General features: G+C 38.5%; 1 protein-coding gene and 1 long non-coding RNA gene across 30 annotated transcripts in view; one reads left to right on the top strand and one right to left on the bottom strand.

Moving 5' to 3' along the window:
* The window catches only part of LOC128125342 (uncharacterized), an 86,616-nt gene extending 75,750 nt beyond the window's left edge, over positions 1-10,866 (top strand). The window contains exon 3 of the long non-coding RNA XR_008223141.1: positions 2,281-10,866. This is a non-coding gene — a long non-coding RNA (uncharacterized LOC128125342). The remainder of the gene's footprint in view (positions 1-2,280) is intronic.
* Trpm3 (transient receptor potential cation channel subfamily M member 3) overlaps positions 1-17,212 on the bottom strand; it is an 859,806-nt gene that overhangs the window by 467,524 nt on the left and 375,070 nt on the right. The gene's annotated exons all lie outside the window — the stretch shown is intronic.

Genomic DNA, 17,212 nt, shown 5'->3' on the forward strand with positions numbered 1-17,212 from the left:
TGCCTTGAATCTGTAGGGAGCAGAAAACAGGACCCAATTTTTGAGAGTGCTTCAGAAAAGCAAAAGCTCACCTTGATGCTGATGTGAAAGGAATGTCAATATGGATTTCTGTGAGATATTAAATTACACAGAGAGTGGAAATCACTCATTGCTAATGTAGAGAAGACACAGAGTTTTCATCAGGCTTGAGCTATGGCTACATTCCGGCCTGCCTTAGCCATTACGAGATGAAAGCAGATGGAAATTACTAACTCCCTTCTAAGTCACATCCTTAAATGTTGTCTTATAAAGTAGTGTTAGCAGAGATCTTCCAATTTCAGAGGAGTGAGGAAAATGAGTCCTTCTTCTGAGCAGCCTGAGGCTACTGGCTGTCTGCAGCCCATCTTCACGTGCTGTCATTTTCCATGCCATCCTTGCTCAGAAGTGTCAGGGATCATGAGTAACCCCATCTCACTGACGTTGACTATCATTCGGTCCACTCAGGCTCTATCACACAAGGCTAGTCTGACATTTCCTGACTCTCCTCTAGTTGTACCCCTGTCTTTTGCCCAGCAATGGCTACATCCAGCAAAATTCTTACAGTCATATTCAGAGAATTGAATACTCATCTTTCAGGGCACAGGACAAGGTCTCCAATATGTATGATGTTGATGCATACATTCTTAAATACATACTCTATACTAACATAATATACAGTATGTATGCCCTGTGGAACATACTGTATTGACCCTGCTCTCTTATCGTAGTCACAACTACAAAGAGACTCTCCAGTCATGAAGCATCACCTGGTAATTGTGAATTCACTAGATGAAAGTAATCAAGTTCAATACAGACCAGGGCGGGGGAGGATGAAATCAAGGAGCCCAGGCCATTGAGAAGGCAAAAGCCTGGAGGAGAAAGTGAAGAAAGGGCCAAATGTACAGTGATTGACACTTGTACATTTCTACCCATTTGGTTATCGTAAGTAGGGTAGGTTGGTCTATGAGCTGAAAATCTCTGATGGTAGAGGAACTGACCTGTTATGATGGAGAAGAGTATAGCTTACTTAGGGATTCAGAGGCCTAGATTAAAATCCCATTCCCTCTACTTTCCAGTTGTGTGAGTCTGGGAAAACTTTCCGTTCTGTACCTTCTCAGATAATCACCCTCCAGGTCTGTGAAATAACACTTCGAATGTAAGTGGACTGTATATTTCAACGTTCATTTAGAGAGTAGCGCTTATTCTAAGTGTTGTTCTCTCTCTCTCTCTCTCTCTCTCTCTCTCTCTCTCTCTCTTGAACATGCGTGTGTACATGTGCATGTTAATAATAACTTCCCATCAAGTCATTATGAAATATTGAAATTAAATAGCAACTGGATCTGGAACACAGACTGTGCCCCCAAAGTCTTAACAATCGTGTTTGATGAGGTGCCTCCTTCTGTATCCTGCACACACGAGGAAATAATACACATCGGAAATGCTAAATGGCAACTATGAGTTTTCCCTATTATTGCTCTGGGGTAGAGCATAGCATAGTGCTTGGATATTTATTTTTCGTGAGACTCAGGTAGGCCTTAGCTATCCCTCCATAATAGAAAATTAAAAATTAACCATGAAGGAGTACAAGTGTCCCACCAAAGGGACAAAGACAGGGTATGGTACTGTTTCTGGGAATGGAAGTGCTACCCCAACTCATTCTAAAGTTCATGTCAGTCAAGGAAACAGTGGTAAGGGGGTTTAGGGAGAAGGGACAGACGCACAGAACCAAGTTCACATCTTAGGTCAATGGTATGTAATCATCATTGCATAACCATCTATTAGGAAACTTGTATCTTATGTATATAGTTTATTATAATAAAAATGTTTCTTAATATACCACCTATTGCCAAGAAGTGTCCCTTTTTAATTGTGTACCTAATCATATCTACAGTATGTCTGAGCTGACCTAAAAACACCTTTTCTATGGTCTAGCTTCCACAGTACCAGAAAATACTACACAAGTTGCCAAGGGAGGGAAACAATTAAACAGTCTTATGACACCTATGAACCTTGACAATTACCAGTATGGTAAAATATGCATAAAGGAGCAATAAGTGACATTCACTTATTGGTAATGATCAAGAGCTGGCTAATTGGATTTGAGGACCATTCAAAAGGAGAGAAAACATGCCTGGTACTGGAAACCTAGCCAGTTTACTAGGGCTATTGAGGTCATGAACCTTAGAAAATAAACTACTACAGACACTTTGCTAGACCATCAAAATCTCTAACTATGTTCTAAATCTTATATTTATACCATAGATAAGTGTAGCTACCGCCCCTTCTCAGAGAAGCCCTTTAACAACAAATGGAGCCATCACAGAAAACCACAACTGGACACCATGCAGAGATCAGCACATCATGGAGAGCCCAGACACAATGGATACATCTACATTACAGTTCCTACATCTGTGGTGTGGGGAACATCTGGGAAAAGGGACAGAAAGATTTTAAGGGCCAGATAGAAGAAAGTCTGCTGAGAAACAGTCTCTTCTAGAAATGGCATCATAGACAAGATTGGAACAATGGCAATATCAGTGGACATGTTAATGTGGAAGGGGGAAATTCTGGGGGGGCTCCACTCTTAGAAAAAAATTATAGGCAACTGAAGACCGCTGGGTGAAGGGGAATTAGCCTCTCCCAGGGATGAGGCCCTTATTCCCTTATTGATGTCCAATGCAGGGATGAGGTTAAAAAAAAAAAAGCTCTGAAGACTTTTTTTAACCTCATGGTTGTATGTAAGTAAGTAAGTAGGTATGTATGTATGTGTGTGTTTGTGTGTGTATGTATTCATGTATGTATGTATGTATGTATGTATGTATGTATATGCTGTCAATGAGAGTGGAGGGCACTGGAGGATTCAAGGTAAGGTAATTAGAAAGAGCTGGAAGGAGGGAAGGGAAAGAGAAAGTTGATGTAACTCTATCGCAATTAAAAGCATAATAAAAATTTAAGACTGTTTTAACTATTCTCTTTCCACAATAGAATTTTCTCTGGACAAATGATTACACAATGAAAATCAATTAAACTGATGATCATGGATTCTGTGTCTCCACTGCTTTAAATTTATTAAACCTGTTTTTGAATGTGTTTAAGTGCTCAGCAGTTTACAAGCGGCACTACCAAATTCATTAAAACCCATTTGTTACCTAATTTAAACATTGTGAAAAGGCCAAAACAATTATCCTAGGGATGGAGCTAACATATAGACACATGGATTCTTCATCATGGTTAGTGGGCTCTTCTGCAGAATATTGCTTCACCTGTATGTATATAGGGCTCTCCTGCTCCAGGCTGTGCTGTACAAAAGATGGAGATAAAGAGGGCTGGGTTGTCTTATTTTGTATTCCTAGTGAAACTGAGTATAATACCACACACCTGCAATTTTAGCACTGGGAAGGTTGAAGCAGGATGGAAGTTTTAGGTCAGCATGGGATACATAGAAAGACCCTGTCTAAAACAAAAATCAAAACATCCAAGAATGAAATGTGCCCTGGATATTCAGGATGGTATATCCTGTCAAGGGTTATCTTTTCTGTCAACATGGATTACTGCAGAATACAGTTGTGTTGTTCATTTCAGACTCATCTAGGAGATATGAAGGGAAATTAATTATCAGCTAATTTTAGACCAATTAGTACACAAGTCTAGCATAAATTGGAATCTACTTCTCTACTACATCTAAATTTCTTTATCAAATATATTATTTGTATCAAGATAACCAAGTCCGAGGACAGTGAAAGAGTAAATAAACCATGGTGTTATCTTGGTGTTTGCTTCTGCATCTCTGCAGAAGGGTAGGGATTAGGGAACAACGCCATTTCGTGTAAAGGAGGCCACTGTGCACATTACTGAACCCATTTAATACTAGGAGAGTCTGACACTTGGTTAAGTTAAAGAATCTTGTGAAGGTTATGCAGCTAATAAAATGTAAGATGAAAGATTCCTATCCCAGTGTCTTCAAAGCAGCTTTTCAGATACAGGTGAAAACAAAGTTGTGGTTCAGGGATAAGAGTTGACTAAGATAAACAAGGCAAAGGTAAGATTGTTTTGTGTAAACCCCTTATCTGGTCCAGAAAATGTGCACTCAAGCCGGATTGACTTCTAGAGCTTATTGGACCAAACAAAACCCAAGAAATGGCTTTATCTTAATACACAAAAAGGGTCGATGGTAGGCTTTGGTTTGGGAACAGATTCTCTTTAGCTAGTAGAAGCATTGTAAGGCATTATGTTGAGAAAGTATTCTGAGAGCTTGGTCAAGTTGGTAGTAAAGAGTCGTGTGCTTGGTTAGCTGTGTCTGCACAACCTGTGGGGAACAGAAGGAATGGCATGAGTGTCTCAGATTTTTTCACCCTTGCTCTAGGCACAAAAATCAGAGAATACTTAGCAATAGCTTTCCCAAGAAAAGTCCCAAGAGCTTGCTTCTACTTCTATTCATTAACTGAACCCCAATCCATACAACATGCCTAGGAGTATGTAGCAGTGGCCAAGATACCATTGGTAACTGTCTTCAACATGAATGCAGAACCTCATTTTTCAACAGAGGAAATGGACTTCCAACAAGTGAAAGGACAGACGTCCTTGACAAATAATTACTCTTCATATTAGCCAAAAGAGCCATCATAAGCTAAATATTCTCAGCAAAATATTATATTACCACAGAAAATACAGTACAAAAATACTTTTACAGCTGTCCCAAGAGAATCTCAATAACTCTTGCTACTACCACTCCATATGTAGTTTCAACTAGCAAATTAATATACCTCTTTTTAAAAGCCATTTTTGTGAGGGGAAGAATGAAAGAAAGTGAAAAAGAAATATTGTCTCTCAAGGGTGAAGTAGATGTTCGTAATTCCACAGTCAACTTCTTGGGTCTTAAGGATTGGATATTGAATCTGCCTGTTGAGGAAATGGAAGTTTGAAGCCAGGACAGACTGGCACTCAGAGGACAGTGGGATGTTGTATTGCCCACATCAACTTACCCTGCCCCATTTTCCTCATCTGTATGCTGTTGTCAACCTTACTTCCTGATATCTTTTTAAAAGTACATCTATGGCATTCCAACTTCAAGGGGGTTTCAAAGGGACAGTGCCCAAGGCATGAAAGGATTTATTTAATGCACAAATAAGTAGTCCTAAAATGTTAAAATCTTTTCAATACACCACCTGACCTAGAAAAGCCAGGTATCTCTGTGTGTGTGTTTGTGTGTACATATGTATGTGCATATGTGTGTGTGTGTGTGTGTGTGTGTGTGTGTGTGTGTGTGTGTGTGTGTAGCACCAAGGACTTGTGGGAGGGGAAGAATATGACCAAAATATATATCATCAACTTGAGAGAGGCCAGGGGGTGGTACATGAGAAGGGTTAAAGAGGAAGGAGAAAATGATGTAATTATATTTCAATTTCAAAAAAATAAGAAAATATAAAAAAGGAGCATTAATGATTGAAGGAAGAATTTGGACTAGTAAAATGGAAGAATAACGTGTTTTCCTACAAAGCATTCATGAGCTGTAAATGGGATTACACACAAGCTACAGTGTACTACCTCTAGTTTAATAATTTTGTAGTACTCAAAGGAAATCAAATTCTACTAATTTTAGATATTCTAACAGCATTGACCATTTGACTCTGATCCTGAAAATATAGCACACAGACATGGACAATTAGATGAAAATGATGATTGTTTACAGGAACTGTAGGTTGTTCCTGGTTAATCTGCCTTTGTTATGTGCTGAGGGACAGATAGAAACATTCAATTGTAGAAGCTCTGGTGGCACTGGCACAGAATGTAATCCCTAGTAGTCAGATTGTTTTCCCCACAGAGATCCAGTGCTTGAGACAATCAGTCCCTGAGTAAATTCGTGTTTCTTTTCAAGTCCAAGATCAAGTGGACTCATTCTATGTGCCTCTAATGGGTGTGTCAGATGGCAGTGACAGACAGACAGCATGGTGAAATAATCTGCTCAGCCCATAGGCAGGAAACAAAAGAGAAGAGGAAGAGGGCACACAATTGAGGGCACATCCTTAGTGACCTGAGCTTCTTCCACAAATGCCCCGCCCTAAGGTCCAGGGTCCTTTCAGATAGTCTACCACAGAAAACAAGTAAAGACTCTCAGATTGCTGAGGACTGTTCAACAATCAGACTATTGATTATGCTTTGGAGAGAAGGACACATAGGAGCAAACAAAGTAAGTCATCAGGGTAGGCCCTAATCTAATCTAACTGGTGTCCTTGCAAGAGGAAGTTGAGGCACAAACTGGCATAGAGGGAAGACATTGCAAAGACAGAGGGAGAGAACGACAATTTACAAGCCACAAAAAAAGACCTCAGAAGCTACCAAGGCTACTGACATCTTGATCTCAGGGTTGTGGCTTACAGATCTATACCTTTTAGGTACAGAATGTGCCATCTGTTGGTGATACTTTCTTATGCCATTTCTATTAAGCTAATCAACATAGCATGTATGGATCTATCTGTGATCCTGGCTTGCCTCTTGAGGTTTATCTGTGTGTACTAAGCAGACTGAAGAATGAAAGACAAGCCTTGGGGCATCAGGTTAGTGGTAAGGCACAGACAAACGTTCTCTTCATACTGAGATGCAGGCTGTAGAGCCATTTTCATTTTAAAATATCTTCAGACACCTTAAGGAATTTGCCCACAACACTGTGGACACAGTTTCCCAGATCCTTCCCATTGCCTCTTCTCTCAGCATTCCTACATGGGACTACTCCTCTCTCTGCAACTTTAACTGAAACTCTCAAGGCACTTTCTGAACCGTTGAGTCTACTTTTGTAAAGAGTCTTTCCTGGCTGACCTCAACCATTGCCTTTTTTACTCTGCTTCTGTAGGTAAAGATAGTCTCAAGTACTTAAGGGCTAGCTCTAAGCAGGGCCAGCTAAATTGCCGTTGGATTGCATTGATGCACTCTTGTGGATTTAAGTAGAGTTTTCTGTTTTTTATCTTATAGATTTCTGTCCTTTGTTCTTTCTTAACACGTTTCATTTTCTTTGAACACTAAAGGCAGTAATTTCTATGTAGGGAGTGCCCTTAATATGCCTGGTGTTTTATATCATTAGCTGTATCTTCAAACATACCTGTTATAAAGGTTAGGAAATATAGGTGATATTTGTGACCATTTTCATAGGGAAGAAATATATTATCTTAAAAGACCTCAGTGGGCCTGAAATTTTAGCCAATCTAATCTAAAATCCAGCATTTCCTAATAGTTATGTGCTTTGAAATTTTAGTCAAATTCATGTCACTGTTCCTACCTTTACCCTGTTCCATATACTAGTTATGCTGCTATTTACTTAACGTTTCTTTTTACTCAACTGAAAACTTCAGGCTTCTATCATTTTAAATAATATGCAGTTATACATTTGATGTAACAATTGTAGTTAAAATGTGTAAGTATTCTGACCAGAGCAAAGCTATTCTGAGGAGAGACACTGACTTTCCATCAGCTATCAGACTATTGAAACAACGGTCCTGAAGGAATTGGAATTTACACAGAAATCTCATGCTGGGAGAAGGAAGAGGCTGAATCCTGGTGTCAGTCAGAAAAGATACTTATATTCCAGGAGGAGAGTTACACAGTTTTGGCAACTTGTCCAACCACCTTGCTGGATAGACTAGAGCAGAGACATTGATGCGTTGGTGCTGGGCAGGACCATGCATTGATTAGGACTGCTAAGAGATGCATACCTCTCTCACGTTCTTTAAGTCCAAACCTTATGCTTTCTTCCTCCAGGATGGAGATTCCTTTCCAGGCATGCTCCCATAGAGTTTCTCGAGCAGTTCGCAGGATGCTCGTTTGTTCATGAAAACCTCAGATTGCTTTCATAACAAAGTAGCTTCCAGAGTGAAGGAGCCATGTCTGGCAGCGCTGGATCGTCCTCTGAGCAAATGTTTTACATTTAGTTTCGATCACAGTAGTTTAAGGCTATTGTATGTTAGAAAATGCCACACTGACACACTGAATTTGCCACTGTTGCGAAGATTTTTGTAGATTTTATTCACTTCGATTATCAACCAACTTTGAAGTCTATCCTCTATAGCAGTGTGAGTGGGTCTCAGTCAATCAAGTAAAGACCCCAAGAGCAAAATTTGAGGTTACCTGGGAGGAAGAAATGCTGCCTCAACTGCATCTCCTGCCTGATTTCCCAACCTGTTTTACAAATTATGGACTGGACAGTCCCCATTAGAGGACTTACCTTGCTTTACAAACACACATGCACATGCACGCACTGCACAAATGCACACTATTGGTTTTGATTTTCCAAAGCACCCTGACATACTGTGCAAATGCAATATGCATGCAGGAAGGCAGCCAAGATTGCAAGGAGCCTGAAAACCAGGAGGATCCCTAATCTGCAGCAGGTGTGACAAGTCGCTGGAGGTGATATTTAGCTAGAATAAATAGGAAGATGGGAAGTCTTAAATGAGATTTTGTAGCTATCTTCCTACATTTGAAGGCTTAAATGTGGGAGAACCAAACTTATTCTTGTTGCCTAAGAAAATAGAATAGTGCTCTAAAAGTAGAAGTTACAGTGGGCAGATCAGATCATTGTAAGCTAAGAGATGGCTAATTATGAGCACTAAGTTGACTTCCACTCAAAACATTGAGCTCATAGGGACCAGCATCCAATAAGAACTGCACTATGAAGTTAGAATAAGGACTCCTGGATTGAGTAAGAAAAAAAAGTGTGACCTAGAAGCTTTTTCTGAGCCCGGCAGAGTCAAAACGACAGCCCCCAATTACTGGGCATGCTTATGTGCTGAGCATCATGCCTAGCATTTTGCACATTTGATTAGTCAGCTTTATCCTTTCAAACCCTGAAGATGGACTTTTACATCTTTGCTAATAAAGAGGAACAAGGTTCATAAAAGCTTGATAGCTGGTCCAACATAATTCAATAAGTTGTAGTACTAGACTTGAAGGCAAGACCTGTGTGAGTCTTCAGGCTCCCTGTAGTTCTTATAATAGAGAGCAAGACCATGCAGCAAAGATCTACTTTTCTATAATAGTAAAATTTAAAATTTAAGCACAGTCCACCAGTTTATGTACTTGATCTTTAACATAGTTATCCCAATTATATCTTTCTCTTTCAGTCTTCAGTCTAACACAGAAAATGCATCTGGACAAGGCAAGACCTTGTTTGTCAAAGGATTCAAAGTATAAATTATGTATTCTTCTCTTAAACAAATACTGGTTGACTGAAGACAGTTGTTATTTCAGAATATAGCTACAGACAGGATAGGCATGGCCCCTGCCCCACCAAGAAACACATTTTCAACTATGAAAACAGATACTAAATTGAAATGTATCTATAAGTATTTAAAGACAAATTGTCACCAAAGCAAAGGAAAAGAATGGAACTCCTAGAATATTATGTGAGGTTTTTTTTTCTCTTTTATGTGAGACTTTATCTCTTCTAGGTCAGAAAAGACATCTCTCAGTGAGTGGCTGCAGGGTGAAGGGTGCATGATGTTTAGTAGGGACAGGGTACAACATGGCTCTGAAGTTGTAAGCTACTAGAATCCTTGAAGAACTGATCAACAGCTAGTGTGACTGCCTTATGAAGAAAAGCTGTAGAGTCTCAGAGGCATGAGATGCAACTGAGGAGTAAGATCAAGTCTACTTCATTCAGGACCATGGAAAATGTGTAATCTTTTAAAAGGAATGAATTAGAGATGAAGATAACTTGGAGGCTTAGACAGATCAACCGTAAGTTTGAAGATAAGATCATAGCTGGACCTTGGGTTGTGTATGGAAAGGTTATACATGGCAGACCTAATATGGTTACTCTCAGAACATTTCTATTTTCAAGACTGGCATCAGAAAACCCAGGCACTTGTAAGTCCCACCATTTTCAGAATAAGTAAGAGTGTGTGAGGGTTCCTGAACTGTGAAATAATACAGTTTATGCTGAAGACGTGCCTGTCCTTCAGGAGTCTGGAATTTTAAGACACCAGGCAGAGGGTGGCTACATGAGCACTCCTCAATGAAACCCATGAGATGATGAGCCTTTTGAAATATCCCCTGACAACACTTCACAAAACCTGTCATCTGTTGCTGGAGGGATAAAGACATTCTGGGGACTTCGCTGCATGGGACTCTTGGAAGTTTCTGATGGCTTCCTTGGGTGTCTACCTAATATGATTTCTACCTTGGCTCATTTTACTTTGTGTCCTTTCTCTCTAATGAATCTTAGCTATGAACATGACTATATGAGCCTCACTAGTCCTAACAAACTACTCAATCTGGTGGGAGCACTTTTGGAGACTCCTGGCACAGGAAGAATGGCTACTATAACCTAGAAGCCCACAGAGACCTTCAAGCTTCCTGCTTGATCATAGAAGGGCTTAAAGGCAGGGCTGGAATAGCCTGCTGCACCTGGGCAATTGAGCCTTTATATTTGCTTTACTACTGTAGGGTCTGGAAATTTCTACAGTGATTCACAGCTGGGTAATCAAAATTTAAAGATATTCACAAATTTTCAATGAAGACTCATAATAAATATTAAAAAGCCACTGTAATCCCCAGTGCCACTGCCCTAGATTTTCCAGGAGCATGCCGTGTTACCTTTGGGAGATCAGAAAGTCCATGTCATAGCTCTATACAGTTCTAACCTATCTGTCCTTATTAGAATTCAGATGCACTAATGAGTGCAATAAAGGTGTACTCCAGGGCATTTCAATTTTATGCCTTTATATTAAGTCATCCAATCTTATGGTTTAATGCCCTCTTTTGATGGATACAATTTATTATACAGGACCAAGAAAAACAAGTCACGCCTTTGAATTTTATCTGTTAATTGCAAAAACTGTCAATAGAAACATACTAGAAATCCACTGCAGAACATATTTCACAAAATACAGCAGATTTCACTGCTGCCAGTAGACCAACGCTTAGAAGCATTTTTTTTTGCAAACAATTGTTTTATTCATTCTTTCCCAGGAAAGAATTAAAGGTCATAAAACATTTGGGAGATTAGACACTGGTATAGAAAATGATCTTGCTTTCTAAAGTAACAACCAAGCAACACAACTCTGTTTCCTTTCTGTGAAATCCAGCTGCTTTATTTCTGATGTCAAAAATCTGAATTTATATCACACACTCAAAACTCACCCTCTTATCATAAGCTACCACTTGGGAAAGTCACAAAGCTATGATACCTGACACCTCTAAGGAGCCTGATACACTGTCCCTACGGGAGAGCTCATTAAGAAATACCAACAAAATGTCTTCACCTTTAAGAGTACAAGTAGAACTTTCCCAAATATTTACAGGGCACTGTTTCATAAGGTGCTTGTCATCTGAAATAGCCTTCAGCAGTTAGGAATGGTCCTATCTAGATGTATTGAAATATTGAAAGGATAAGGCCAAGTGTTGAACAGCAGATGCACATTACTATTACTATTACAGTGTAGAGGAGAAATCTACACTAAAGTATAGGAACTGGAGGGTTTTGATGGTCAGAAGTAGGGTAGCATTTCTGATAAAGTTGACACAGATAAATGAACATTCAGGAAGGCACGTCTTGAATAGGATGGTTGAGAGGAGAACATAGTCACAGAGGTAATACAAGGTAGGGCTAGACAGGTAAGCACAGAGTAGCCCAGGATACAGTGTGAAGCTCATAACGAAAAGTGTGGGAATGAATGATGTATTTGGAGCAGGGATCCTTTGTTTTCAAGGTGACACCTGCCAGAATGGAGGTATTGAAGAAGCTGAGAGCCACTGAAAGAGAGTTCTGGAAAGAACCTGGACATGTGAAACAGCAACAAGCATACCTATTGAAATGATATTAAATTGTATCAGAAACAGAACAGAAGAAAGAATCATATATGCTACACAACACAGGAGAACAGCCAGTCATCACTGGAAACACTTACTGGGTTTTCTAGATAGTCTTAGATTCTACATTCTCATAATGTACTGAACCTCAGATTTGTAATCTTCATCATAACTATAATGAAGAATTTAGTAGTGTCATTATTGCTTTGTTGTTATTTTCTTGGCTTCTCAGTACTTGAAGGCTGGGATTGTGTTTCAAACACCTGTGGTAGGGCATAGCATAGGTAACTATTTGAAAGGTGTAACAAATATGCAGGCATGCTAGGGAGAACTGAAGCTGCACAAACTAGAAGGGAGTGTCTAGCCATAGTTGCTCACACATAGCTTCTTAAATTGAGGGTCATGACTCCATGTGGGGCTGTGTGATTAAATGTGGGGAGGTGCCACATAAATTTTGACAAAAGTAAGAGGTTTCTGAATATGCAGTGACCAAAAATTAATTAAAAAACAAATGTATAATGAGTCTGAAGTATTTCCAGCAGCATTTACCAGTGACATTTAATGTTTTTATTCACATGCAACTTTGTCTGCTCTTACAGAAGCACGGTGTTTTAATTATAGAAATCAAAGGATTTTAATATTTTGCTGCCATCATTCTATAGTATAAATTAAGATATATTTGTATTGAGCTGTGTTAAATTTTTTATTTTTAAAATTGTAATTTGAGAGGTTAATGGGAATAACTATGATAAAAATGCATATACACAGGTATCACAAAGTCAAGATGAGACCCATCTTTATGTATAATCCATTATATGTTAATGAGAATATACAAAAATATTATTTGACTTGATGACTTGATTCTCATAGAAATTATCAAATAAAATTTGGTTTGTGGCTTAAACATCATTCCAACGATTTTTGAAATATACTTCTACCACGTTGTACCCTTTATTTATGGGACATAGACTTTCAGCAACAGTGATTACAACATCAAAATATCAATCAACTCTGAAACATGTTGAAGATGCAAAATTCAATCATGATATAATATAATATAATTATATTAAATTATATATAATATCACATTACTATACAAAATTTCTTTGTGTAGTTGTTGTTTATAAATAGTTGTATACTTATATACCTCAGCCACATAAAATTTTCTCAAGCAGAAAGAGGTCACAAGTAGAAAAGTTAAAATGCCCTGATTTTTATCACATTGTACTAGAGAGTGAGTTGATAGGGTTTGTAAGTAAATGGCATATCAGAGGCTTCTTAATCTTATGAGTGACAATTGTTCAAATCTCTATATTACATAATGGACTATATTATTGCATTGAGTATAGTTGAAGAAGTAACAGTGAATAATCTCAAGGCTATTGGATGAAGAGAGCATGTCTAAGTAGGATTGGGAAGTAAAGACGACTTTTCATGCGAAACTGGAAGAAGAGGCCTCTAATCCATATAAAGTCCTTTTAGCATTATGAAAGGCTGTGAAGCCATTTCCTTTCGATATTGAGATCATTTTGCATACAAACAGAAAACTGCTTCTCTTTAAATGTCACCTTAATGAGTGAATGAATGAGCAGATGAGGGAATTAGTGCTAGAAGGCTCTTTGTGTTACAACTGATTGGCTGCTGATGATTAGCTAAGTAATATATCCTATCCTCATTCTAGAATTCTGTGACTCAGTAACTCATCCCACATTCTCAATAATAGGATGCTAATATGTTCTAAGTCCTTTAAGAGCATCTAGTTAAGCTAAGTGAAGTCATTAAGAAAACACTGACTATGTCTATCAAGCCTATAGCAAACTATTACATATGTAAAACCATTTACACAATCTCCTCTCTTATCTAGAGCCATCCTAGAATGCAAGTGACCAGAAAAAGCAATCAAAGTGTGTATCATGTCTGTGTCCTGCAACTTGTGACTTTTATGTACTTAACACACTCCAGTCTTCACAGAGCCCAAGTAGTGCATGTTTCTTGTCAGCTCCCAAAAATCCACAGTGGGAGCAGAGTGACATATTGTGTGTTTGTGGGGGTGGGGTGGGCTCTGGGGAGACAGACTTTCTCAAGAGGAAGCAATACTATTTAGAAGCAGGAGAGTAAAAAAAACAGATTAAAACAATCCAAGTGTAAACATGTAAGGTGAACCAGCACAGAACACTGGGACTCACATGGAGTGGACAACTACTGTCTACATGTCCTTGCTTCCCAAATAATCACATCTATATAAAACTGATACATGGCCACCAGAGCACTTTTTTACCCTAAAAGAGACAAAAAGAACATCATGTAAGTTCATATATCTATGTTTAAAGCTAGAGAAAATAACCTTCAACACCTTAAAGTTACAGGATTTAGTCTGAGAAGCATGAATGAAGTAGGATATATTATATTCTGCTGACAGTGATGTCTAAATAAGACATCGCTTCATGATCTTTATTATTAAAATATTGAAAAATCCCCTTGACAGAATTTGACACAAGAAATGCCAAATTTCTTAAGAAACTGAAATATAATCTCCTTTTCCCACCAAAAGACAAAATTCTTAGGAAAAGATCCCACGCTGGCTTTCTGAAGAAATTGCCTTTAACTTCGGACTTGAAGTTCTAACAAACTCCATGACACAGCTTTCCCTGGCCATAAACAATAGACCCTAAAGCATTTTGTAAATGGGGTCTTGACGGATGAAGCTGAGCATATTTAAGGTATGCCAATATTATTTTGTAACAGCTTAAAACAGCAAGGCTTTCCCCAGACTTCCATGGTGAACAATGTTACATTTCTGCCTCTGTCCAATAACCAGTTAGGAGTTTTGACCAATCAAGACACAAGTGAGAAATCATTGTTGACTGGCACCAAAAGTAGCTGAACACTAAATTACACTGAAAAAAAATCTCAAGATAAAAACCAAGGTGAAGAAACAAGGACTGATAAAATCCTTTCTCCAGACCATCTTTCTTATATGGTCTCTCTCAAAAGCTTCCCCTTGCCAGGCCTTTCATGAACCTATCTCTCTTTTCAGCTATTCTCACCAAAATATTCTTTCTTTATTTACCTTTCTATACCTCAGCCAACATTTATCACCCATTCACTCAGAATCCACATCATTTTCAAGTTCTGTATATAAATGTTTGGAGATAACCTGTTTCCTTCGATTATGTAGGGAGCTTGTACATCAGTACCATATTTCAACCCACGAGAGCATGAATTTGGCTCTCTGAGCCCCTGATGTCCAGCTTGCATGACAGTGCTCCAAAGACAGACAAGAGGACTACAGAGGCCTGACACCTGCCAGTAAAATATTCATAGAGGTCAAGGATTCTTAAACGGTTTGAGGCAGTGAACTTACAGAATTGCTACAATATGTATTTTAAACGTAATACAAAAAAACCACAATAAAATATATAAAGAAGAAAAAGAAAAAATGTTACAATGAAAAAAGGACTTTTTTTGCTTACAAAAAATAGTAGGCATACTTTTCAGAAAACTGAAAGACAGAAAACCTCCAAGAAAAATTAAATTCCCTTATACATGACTCAGATATGCCTACAGTTGACATTTTGGAACACACTCATCTATTCTTTGATCATTGAAAACCTATCAGCTCTGTTTTCTCCATCGGGGCCTCTTGCTTAAGCACAGAAACCATTCCAATGAGGCTTTCTACACCATTCCAAGAGTATGTGGTAAGCGAAAGCTTTGACTGTCATCCTCCTAGTTTACCTTATCGACAGTTCAGAGAAAGTAAATGGCAGAGCAGTGTGAAGAAGAACATGTACTGTAGAGCTAGAGAGTTGGAGTTTGAATTTTGGCCAACACGAGCCTCCCGGCACTTTATTTTTCTCATCATTAAAACATGGGTGGTGATAAAGTTTCAATAACAAAAATCCTTTGTGGTGTTATTATGAGAATCAAATGGGTAAATCTATAAAATACTCAGAACAGCACTACCATGAATTAAGCACACAGTCAGCACTTCCAGTTCTGAAGGCTTCAGGTGATGCAATGGATTACTTATAGCCAAGGGTTCTTACTAGGTGACCTTAATGTAATATATTATTTTCAAAGTTCTATAAAAGATAGGATCAGCTATTCTGATCCTCTTGTTCTGACCCAATCTCTGCTTATAATCATGTGTGACCTTAGTGCATCACTGGACCATTGCTTAAATCATATCATCAGTAAAATGAGGGTATGGTGCTTTGTTGATAGTTCCTAATCATCTGAAATCAGGAATTTTTCTAACATAGCAGTTTGCTCATGATCTCAGAGCTTCCAACCTTTGGGATTCTTCTAAAGACCTCAAGTTAATAATCCCCTATATCATATGTCTCCAGCGGTTCTTTGATAACAGACTTTCTGAGCTGTTCAATTCCATGGACCTGGCCCCATTTTAATGATTCCTGACCTGACTGTGGCAGAAAAAAACAGAAGGGTGAAGGGGGTGTTTAGGAAACAACTCTTCCTCATGGAAGATTTCTCTGTTTTCCATCTTATTGAACTTCCTAATTAAATTTCTTTCACACACTTTCAACTCCTGATGTACTCAGAATAGGGAATCTAACAGCACTTATTTATATGCTAATTTGCTACAGATAATTGTAGTCTTTCTCAATTCCAAAGGAACAAGAGATGTTCAGTCTCATGCTTTGTTGCATCTACTGGAGTCTGAGACAGTCTGTAGAAGGCCAGGGTACAAAGAGCCCTGGAAAACAAGCCTGCTCCACAGTGCCACACTGAGCCAGCTGATAATGGGATCAGCAATGCTGCTGACTACCCACCATGACAAGATGCCTACACATGTGATATGTAGTCTACCTATAGCTGTGTGTCTTAGAGTGTGGCCCAAACATCACTGTCCCTAAATCATATAGGTGTAAGCTCCAAATGAAGACTGCTAAGCAGGTTTTCCTATTCCACCCATTGCAGGTGGCCAAGTTTGAGTTGGGCAACCTGTAATAGTAACTTTCTTGCAACTTGTCCTAATATTCTGATGAGAATTTATGAGTCTTGTGCCAGATATCTGCATTTTCAATAGAATCAAATTATTTATTGAATATGAAGTTTGGAATTTCCAGTACAAAGAAATGTATTCATGTGAGGAAGGACATTTTATTAAAACAATCCAATATTTAAGAGCTTACCATCATTTCTATCCTGATGCCTTAACATGATGTAGCATAATAGGCTGTGGAAGATAGATATCACCAGGAAAATGCTATAACCATTCAAGACTTTGGTTTTCTTTGAAAAATTGGAATATTAATGCCTGTTCCAGGGTGGTAGTTCAGCATTAAAGAATATCCATTGTGTTGGCTAAATAAGCTCTACTATAACCACACAACAGAAAAATATCTAATTATATAAAATTATGAGAAGG

The sequence above is a fragment of the Peromyscus californicus genome, unplaced genomic scaffold (assembly GCF_007827085.1).
Source record: "Peromyscus californicus insignis strain IS unplaced genomic scaffold, ASM782708v3 Scaffold_4__1_contigs__length_199733344, whole genome shotgun sequence".
Taxonomy (NCBI): Eukaryota; Metazoa; Chordata; class Mammalia; order Rodentia; family Cricetidae; genus Peromyscus; species Peromyscus californicus.